The 9,124-nt window shown below is 47.6% G+C and overlaps 1 long non-coding RNA gene across 1 annotated transcript; it reads left to right on the forward strand.

The window, feature by feature from the left end:
* Positions 1–749: 749 nt before the first annotated feature.
* Positions 750–8,796, forward strand: LOC130272591 (uncharacterized). The gene is made up of 3 exons (XR_008843631.1): positions 750–1,193; positions 1,802–1,910; positions 8,673–8,796. It is a non-coding gene; the product is annotated as an uncharacterized LOC130272591 (long non-coding RNA).
* The last annotated feature ends 328 nt before the right edge of the window (positions 8,797–9,124 follow it).

Consider the following 9,124-nt stretch of genomic DNA (forward strand, 5'->3'; position numbering starts at 1 on the left):
ACAAATGCCATATTAATAATTATTGGCGATGTTCTTCATGTCCTGTGTTGCATGGCTTAAATCTTGACAGTTTTTTAAATTTTTCTAGGTGGCAAAACAAGAGGAAGAAAACCAGAAAGTCAAGACACACTTAGTACAACCGCAGAATTGTACTAAGTGTGTCTCTTTCTTGCCCTCCCAACAGGTCTATCAGGGATGTAATGTCTAATTCATGTTTAATATTTGAAGAAATTTAGAATGGCTATATGAAATGTGAGGAATAGCTTAATAATCATGTCATATTTCTTAACTTTCCAGTGTGCTACAGAGTGAAGACCAGGTGAAGATTGATGCAGTTTCCAGCGAAACAGACACTAAAATTGAATTAGTGGCTATAAAAATGCTGCCTCTGTTATATGGTGATAATTTTGCTTTATGATAACGGACACTGAGCAAAAAGAGGTACTCTGCAAAACTTGCAAAGTCAAAGTTGCTATGTCATGTGGAAACACAACAAATTTATACCAGCACCTGAAACAGCACAGAGAAAAGTATGAAGAATGCATGACTGTGAAAGCCCAGAGTAAAGAGATGGTGGCTGCTGCTCAACAAAACAAAGAACAAGTAAGCTGAATAAATGAGAGCACAATTACAGATGTGTTTGCGAGTATCACGCCATATGCCAAGTCTTCACAGAGACATAAAGAAATCACTGACGCCATAACACTTGATTGGCAAGAGACATGATGCCCATATACACAGTTAGCAAAGTGGGATTTCAGAAACTGATCCACACACTGGACAAGAGGTACCAGCTGCCCTCACGAAACTACTTCTTTCAAACAGCTATCCCTGAGTTTTACAGCAAATACCATGATGAGGTTCAACTGGAAATGGTTGAGGTGACGTTCTTTTCCACCACTATGGACTGTGGTCCAGCAGAACTGAACAATATATTAGTCTAACTGTGCACTTTTTCAATGAGGAGTTTCAACTGAAAAGCCGTTGCCTGCAAACATCCTATTTTCCTGATGACCACACAGGAGAGAACATAGCCTTGGGTTTGAGGGAGGCATTGGCTGCATGGGACGTCTGTGAAAAGCATCAGGTCACTATCACAATGGTCAATGGAATAAATATGGTCAAAGTGGTGGGGTTTAAACAGTGCACACGATTTCAGTGCTTTGGGCATAGACTTCTTCATCTGGCCATTGGTAAGTACATTTTTAGTCTTGTTTGTTTTCCTATATCAAATATTTAAAGGGCTACTCCGGTGCTTAGACATCCTATTCCCTATCCAAAGGATAGGGGATAAGATGCCTGACCGCGGGAGTCCCGCCGCTGGGGACCCCCATGATCTTGCACGCGGCACCCCGTTTGTAATCAGTCCCCGGGCTTGCATTGAGGGGCGGAGCATGACATCACACGGGGGCGCATGCGTGACGTCATATGCCGCCCGCCCTGTGATTGCCCGTAATCAGACCCGGAGCGAACGCGCTCCGGGGACTGATTGCAAATGGGGTGCCGCTTGCAAGATCACGAGGGTCCCCAGCGGCGGGACTCCCGCGGTCAGGCATCTTATCCCCTATCCTTTGGATAAGGGATAAGATGTCTAAGCACCGGAGTACCCCTTTAATCCTAGTGTACTGTTCTGTTAGGAGGACTCAGCAGCAATTTATTCATTGGGTAGCTGTACCGTCTATTTAAGATTCTTAAATGTATGGTACAACTGCACCCAAACATTATGGTTAACTGCTGTCCTATCCTCCTAAATAAAATTAAGTATATCTTTTAAATGGTGTTGTGCTCTTATCATTCACAGGAAATGCCACGAAGAATAGTGCACATGCCTAATGTATTAACAGTGAAAGCAAAAAGAACAAGAGTGCTTCCATGTGCAGGATCATTAGTAAATGGCTGTATGCAGACAGGTGAGTAATGTGCTCACCTTGTTCGGTTGTGCAATGACCAAGGCACAACGCTCACACAGCTTAACAGGAACAACACAATGAGTGCAGACTAGGGATCGAATGATATTGATTTTTTTTTTTTAATTATTTTTTAGGGCCGATACCGATAATCTGCGACCTTTCAGGCCGATAGCCGATAACTTATACCGATATTCCGGTATAAGTTATTGGCTATTCTATTCTAAACTGCTTCATTAAAGGAGAAATGGCGCACTAAACTTTTAACTTTCCCTGTGCCTGGGCTGCAAAAACTAAGCAAACTTTAACTCGCCTTCCTACTTTCCCCCATTGCGCCGGTATCGGCATCCCATTCCTCCGGCGCTTCTCGACTCCCTGCTTCTTAGGCTTGGAACATCACACTGCGGTCAGTGTATCGCCGCCGGCAGCGATGTCCCTGAGCACACTGCCATGTAAGGAGCCGGCCTGAGCTCCTTACATGACAGTGCGCTTAGCCTATCATTGGCCGAGGCAGGACATTTGTAACACTCACGTTTCTGAAGACAGGAACTCCGGTGTATGTGGATCCGCTGGACCTGTGTGGCAGATGACTCGGACCATGTCAGGGAACGGAGTCTAAGGTGCCGCTGGTCTTCACCAGAGCCCGCCGCAAAGCAGGATGGGCTTGCTGCTGCAGGCGACACCCAGGTCGTAACCCCCGGCAACGGCTCGACCACACAGGCGGCTGAGGAGATGCAAAGCACAGAAGGGATGAGACAACTTGTAGTCAGGATAGCTGTAGGTCAGGGCAGGCAGCACAGTAGCGTAGTTGGGCCGTAGCAGAAGTTCAGTAGGCAGGCGGCAGAGAAGCAAGGTCAAGAGCAGGAGATTTGGTACACGGCAGCGCAATACAAAGGAACGCTTTCTCTAGGGCACAAGGCAACAAAGATCCGGCAGAGAACTGAGGAGGGTGGAGGAATTTATGAACAAGACACAGGTGGTTACACTAATGAGCGAATTGGCCCTTTAAATCTTAAAGCTCCGGCGCGCACACGCCCTAAGGGACAGGGACACGTGCGCCGGAGCAGAGAGGTGGAAGCAGAGGCAGGGGAAACACCCGGAGAGTGACGGACTGGGGCTCGCATGCGGGTGCATTGACCTTTCACAGTTTTTGCAGAAAGGATCTGCTTAATTTTGTAGACATCTGATGAGCCGGAGACAGGTGTTGCGGGAGGATTCTTCTGAGAAAACTTGAGGCTTGAGGAGAGAGACGTGGAAGGAATTGGGAATATGTAACATAGCAGGTAGACAGAGTTTGTAGGAAACAGGATTGATTTTTTGTAGAATCTAGAAGGGACCAAGGTAGCGGGGACCGAGTTTGTAACAGGGGATCTTAAAGCGGATGTATTTGGATGAAAGCCACACCATGTCACCAGGAGAGAAGGACGGAGGAGGTCTTCTACCTTTATCCGCTTGCGCCTTCATGCGTGAAGAAGCCTGGGACAATGATTGTCGGGTCTGTTGCCAGATGGTGGAGAAGTCACGAACCAGCTCATCAACAGCAGGCACAGTGGAGGAGACTGGGGGAGGAAGAGGAGGATAGAGATGGAGTCCGTAGACAACAAAAAAGGGAGACAACCTCGTGGACTCGGAATCCTTAAGATTATATGAGAATTCAGCCCAGGGTAGAAGGTCAACCCAATCATCTTGGCGAGCTGAAACAAAATGACGAAGATAAGTCTCAAGGATTTGATTGACCCTTTCCACCTGACCGTTGGACTGAGGGTGGTAAGCCGAGGAGAAGTCCAGATTGATGTCCAGACGGTTACAAAGGGCTCACCAGAACTTAGAGACAAACTGCACACCTCAATCCGAAACGATATGTTGTGGAAGACCATGTAAACGAAAGACATGCGACAAGAAGTACTTTGCCAGCTGTGGAGCAGAAGGAAGACCTGGTAGAGGAATGAAGTGAGCCATCTTGGAAAACCGATCTACCACGACCCAGATGACAGTGTTATTATGAGAAGGTGGCAGATCGGTGATGAAATCCATGGCGATATGGGACCAGGGAGTCTCTGGAATGGGTAAAGGCTGTAAGAGTCCTGCAGGTCTTTGCTGAGGAGTTTTGTCACGGGCACAAGTTACACAGGACCGAACAAAATCAGAAACATCACGTTCAAGATGGGGCCACCAGTAGTGCCGGGAAATAAGAAGTAGGGTCTTGCATATTCCAGGATGTCCTGCTGTCAAGGAAGAATGACCCAATTTCAATACCTTGCGTCTCAATCTGGTGGGCACAAAGGATTTTCCCGGAGGAATTTGCTGAATCTCGGCAGGAGCGACAGGAATCAAGCGGTCAGGAGGAATAATGTGCCTAGGCGTGGAGTCCAAACCAATGACGTCAGAGGACCTGGAGAGTGCATCAGCCCTGTTGTTCTTGTCTGCAGGACGGAAGTGAATGAAGAAGTTGAAACGGGAAAAGAACAGTGACCATCTTGCCTGGCGGGGGGTTCAAACGCTGAGCAGATTGAAGGTATAGAAGATTCATATGATCGGAGTAGATGCTGACCGGATGCGAAGAACCTTCCAGTAAATGTCGCCATTCCTCCAAAGCTAGCTTAATAGCGAGGAGTTCACGATCTCCAATGGAGTAATTCCTCTCAGCAGGAGAGAAAGTCTTGGAGGAAAACCCACAAGTTACACTCTTGCCCTTGGTGTTTTTCTGTGTGAGGACGGCTCCCGCTCCAATATTTGAGGCATCAACCTCCAACGCAAAGGGCCTCTCTGGATCAGGTCTTGTAAGCACGGGAGCAGAGGCAAAGGCAGACTTTAAACGGGAGAAGGCCTCTTCAGCCTCTTGAGGCCAAGACTTAGGATTGGATGCTTTTTTAGTGAGAGCTACAATAGGAACAACCAAGGATCAAAAATGTGGGATAAACTGACGATAATAGTTAGCGAATCCCAGAAAGTGTTGAATTGCACGTAGGCCCGAGGGACGAGGCCAATCCAAAACTGCAGATAACTTATCTGGATCCATCTGCAGGCCCTGATGAGAGACAATGTAGCCAAGAAACGGAAGACTAGACTTTTCAAACAGGCATTTCTCCAATTTATCGTAGAGATGATTCTTCCATAGTCTCTGAAGAACCAGACGAACATGAGCACGATGCTCCACTAATTTGGAAGAGAAGATCAGGATGTCATCAAGGTATACGACAACACAAGTGTAAAGAAGATCACGGAAGATATCATTAATGAATTCCTGGAAAACAGCTGGAGCATTGCAGAGACCAAATGGCATGACAAGATACTCAAAATGTCCATCACGAGTATTGAAGGCCGTTTTCCATTCATCTCCCTTGCGGATATGAATGAGATTATACGCACCGCGTAAGTCCAGCTTGGAGAAGATCTTGGGACCACGTAAACGGTCAAAAAGTTCTGAGATAAGAGGTAAAGGGTAACGGTTCTTGACCGTGATTTTGTTAAGTCCCCTGTAGTCAATGCATGGATGGAGTGAGCCATCCTTCTTCCCTACAAAGAAGAAACCTGCTCCTGCAGGAGAAGAGGACTTACGGATAACTCCCTTTTGGAGATTCTCCTGGATATACTCAGCCATGGCTTTGGTCTCAGGAACTGAAAGAGGATATATCCTCCCTCGAGGAGGAGTGGTACCAGGCAGAAGATCAATAGGGCAGTCGTAAGGACGATGTGGAGGCAGAGGCTCAGCCTGTTTCTTGCAGAAGACATCCGAGAAATCTTGGTAAGTTGGCGGCAGGCCAGGTAAAGGTGGAGGATGAGAAACAACTTTACGCAGAGCAGATTGGAGGCAAAAATTTGGCAGGATTGTCCCCAGCGAATTATTTCTCCAGTTCTCCAATCCAGTTGCGGGGAATGATGTTGCAGCCAAGGAAGACCAAGAAGAATCTCAGAAGTACAGTGTGGCAGAACATAGAATTCAATCTTCCCTTTATGCAATACTCCCACTTGCATGATGAGAGATTCAGTACGGAAGTGAACCTTACAGTCCAGATTTTGTCCATTTACAGAGGAGATGAACAAGGGCTTGGCAAGCAGAGTAAGAGGAAGATGATACTTGTGGACTAAAGCCGCATCAATAAAGTCACCTGCAGATCCGGAGTCGAAAAAAATGCTGTAGCGCGGAAGGAAGACTTGGCTGAAGTGAAGACTTGTACAGGAATAGTTAAGCGTGAAGAGGTAGTATTCACATCCAGGGATGCCTCTCCCACATACCCTAGGTGCGGACGAACAGTACAGTCCTTGAGAAAGTGCTGCGGGCTAGCACAGTACAAACACAAATTCAAGTTGCGTCGTCGTGACCTCTCCTGCTGCGTAAGACAAGGACGATCTCCTTGTATAACCTCTTTGGCAAGAGGCGCAAGAGACAGAAGAGGAGAACGTTGGGACACAGGGGTAAGGCGGGCAGATTCCCTCTCAAAGCGCAATTCCTCCTGTCTTTCGGCAAAACACACATCAATACGTGTGGCCAAGTGGATAAGTTCAGACAAAGAAGATGGAGGATCTCGTGCTGCAAGGGCATCTTTAATCCTGCTTGACAGTCCTTTCCTGAATGTGGCACACAAGGCCTCTTCATTCCAGGCAAGTTCAGAGACTGAATGCAGAACTGAATCACGTAGTCACCAACGGTAGAATCTCCTTGACATAGATTCAGCAACGCCGTCTCAGCTGAAGAGGCACGTGTGGGTTTCTCAAAGACACAGCGAAATTTGGCCAAGAATTTCGACAAATTGAAGGATATTGGATCACCACGGTCCCAAAGGGGTGTAGCCCAAGCCAGGGCTTTTTCAGAAAGTAAACTAATGACAAAGGCCACCTTACTACGTTCAGTCGTAAACAGTTCAGACATGAGCTCCAAATGCATGGAGCACTGTGTAACAAAGCCTGTGCATGACTTGGAATCCCCATCATACTTGGAAGGCAAAGGCAGGTGCAGCTGGGAGCCAGGAGAGACTGCAGGAGCTGGAGGAGGGAGTGGGCCAGATTGTGGTACCTGCTGCTGTTGCAAGGCCAAAAGCTGTTGAGAAAATTGCTGCGCCTGTTGGGACAACTGCTGTGAGTGACGTATCACAACGGAGGAAAGATCCACAACTTCAGGCAGAGGTTCCTCAGCCGGATCCATGGCCGGATCTTACTGTAACACTCACGTTTCTGAAGACAGGAACTCCGGTGTATGTGGATCCGCTGGACCTGTGTGGCAGATGACTCGGACCGTGCCAGGCAACGGAGTCTAAGGTGCCGCTGGTCTTCACCAGAGCCCGCCGCAAAGCAGCATGGGCTTGCTTCTGCAGGCGACACCCAGGTCGTAACCCCCGGCAACGGCTCGACCACACAGGCGGCTGAAGAGATGCGAAGCACAGAAGGGATGAGACAACTCGTAGTCAGGATAGCTGTAGGTCAGGGCAGGCAGCACAGTAGCATTGTTGGGACGTAGCAGAAGTTCAGTAGGCAGGCGGCAGAGAAGCAAGGTCAAGATCACAAGAGCAGGAGATGTGGTACACGGCAGGGCAATACAAAGGAACGCTTTCTCTAGGGCACAAGGCAACAAAGAACTGAGGAGGGTGGAGGAATTTATGAACAAGACACAGGTGGTTACACTAATGAGCGTACTGGCCCTTTAAATCTTAAAGCTCCGGCACGCGCATGCCCTAAGGGACGGGGACACGTGCGCCGGAGCAGAAAGGTGGAAGCAGAGGCAGGGGAAACACCCGGATAGTGACGGACTGGGGCTCGCATGCGGGTGCGTCCCGCAGTGCGAGTCCCAGCCCCGTCGGCAGCAGAAGATAAGGGGACCATGCGCTCACGGCCAGCTTGTGAGGCCGGAGCGCATAGCGCAACAACTAGAGATGAGCGAACTTTTAAAAAATTTGATTCGGACGATTCACCAAATTTTCCGAAAAAGTTATTTTAGATCCAAATTTTTTTGCGGTTAATCTGTATTAAAAAAAAGGCTATTTCTAGCCTACATACAGTCTCTATAGGGGTATAGAACACTTTGCTGTGTTCTAAAACGCATATGGAGTGTGCTGGGGTAGTGAAACTGTTATTCAGAATAACATGCAGATTACCGGCATCGCTTTTAGAGTCACTGCCGCACAGCAGCACAATGACATGGTGGTGGCATCAGTGTCAGGAGACCATATAGTGACTGAATAACAGCGTGGAGGTGTTGGCAGCATGTGGAGACCATTTAGTGGCTGAATGGCAATGCGTGGAGGGGTTGGCAGCATGAGGACACCATATAGTGGCTGAATGACACAGCTTGGATGAGGCTGAAGCATGAGGACACCATATAGTGGCTGAATGACACAGCATGGAGGTGTTGGCAGCATGAGAAGACCATATAGTGGCTGAATGGCACAGTGTGGAGGTGTTGGCAGCATGAGGACACCATATAGTGGCTGAATGACACAGAATGGAGGTGTTGGCAGCATGAGGACACATATAGTGGCTGAATGGCACAGTGTGGAGGTGTTGGCAGCATGAGGACACCATATAGTGGCTGAATGACACAGCATGGACATGTTGTCAGCATGAGGAGACCATATAGTGGCTGACTGACATCATGGAGGTGTTGGCAGCATGAGGAGACCATATAGTGGATGAATGGCACAGCCCGGAGTTGCCAGTAGCATGAGTAGGCACTAGGCCTTCACAATCCCTAAGATTAAAAGATGAATTAAGAATTTTTTTTTCCCTTTATTTTAATAATAAAAATTTACAAAAATACATTGTACCATTCAGATTTAACAACGTCACCAATCAAGAAAAGAAAAAAGACAAAAGGCCAAATAGCCATACTTATACTTGTTTACATCTGAGAAGTATACCTAACCACCGTGACCTGCACACATGGTATGCTGAAGGGCCACTGAGACTTGTCCGGGCAGTGGAGGCTTAAGACACAGTGGAGGATGTGGAGGCGGAGTAGCACACTGTCGCAGGACCAACGGGCTGACAGAGTGTAGAAGGAAGCAGCATTGAGTACACACCAGGGCTTCAGAATCCCAAAGAAAAAACTACCATTTTTAAAATAATTTTAAGAATATTTTGGACAGCGGGTGCTACCTATATGTTGCATGAATGACACACCCTGGAGTTGGCTGATGCATGAGTACACACTAGGGCTTCACAATCCCTCCAAAAAAACACAACAATTGTAGAAATTTATGAAGAAGACTTATGGATAGCAGGTG

This window comes from Hyla sarda, chromosome 5, assembly GCF_029499605.1.
Source record: "Hyla sarda isolate aHylSar1 chromosome 5, aHylSar1.hap1, whole genome shotgun sequence".
NCBI classification, from domain to species: Eukaryota; Metazoa; Chordata; class Amphibia; order Anura; family Hylidae; genus Hyla; species Hyla sarda.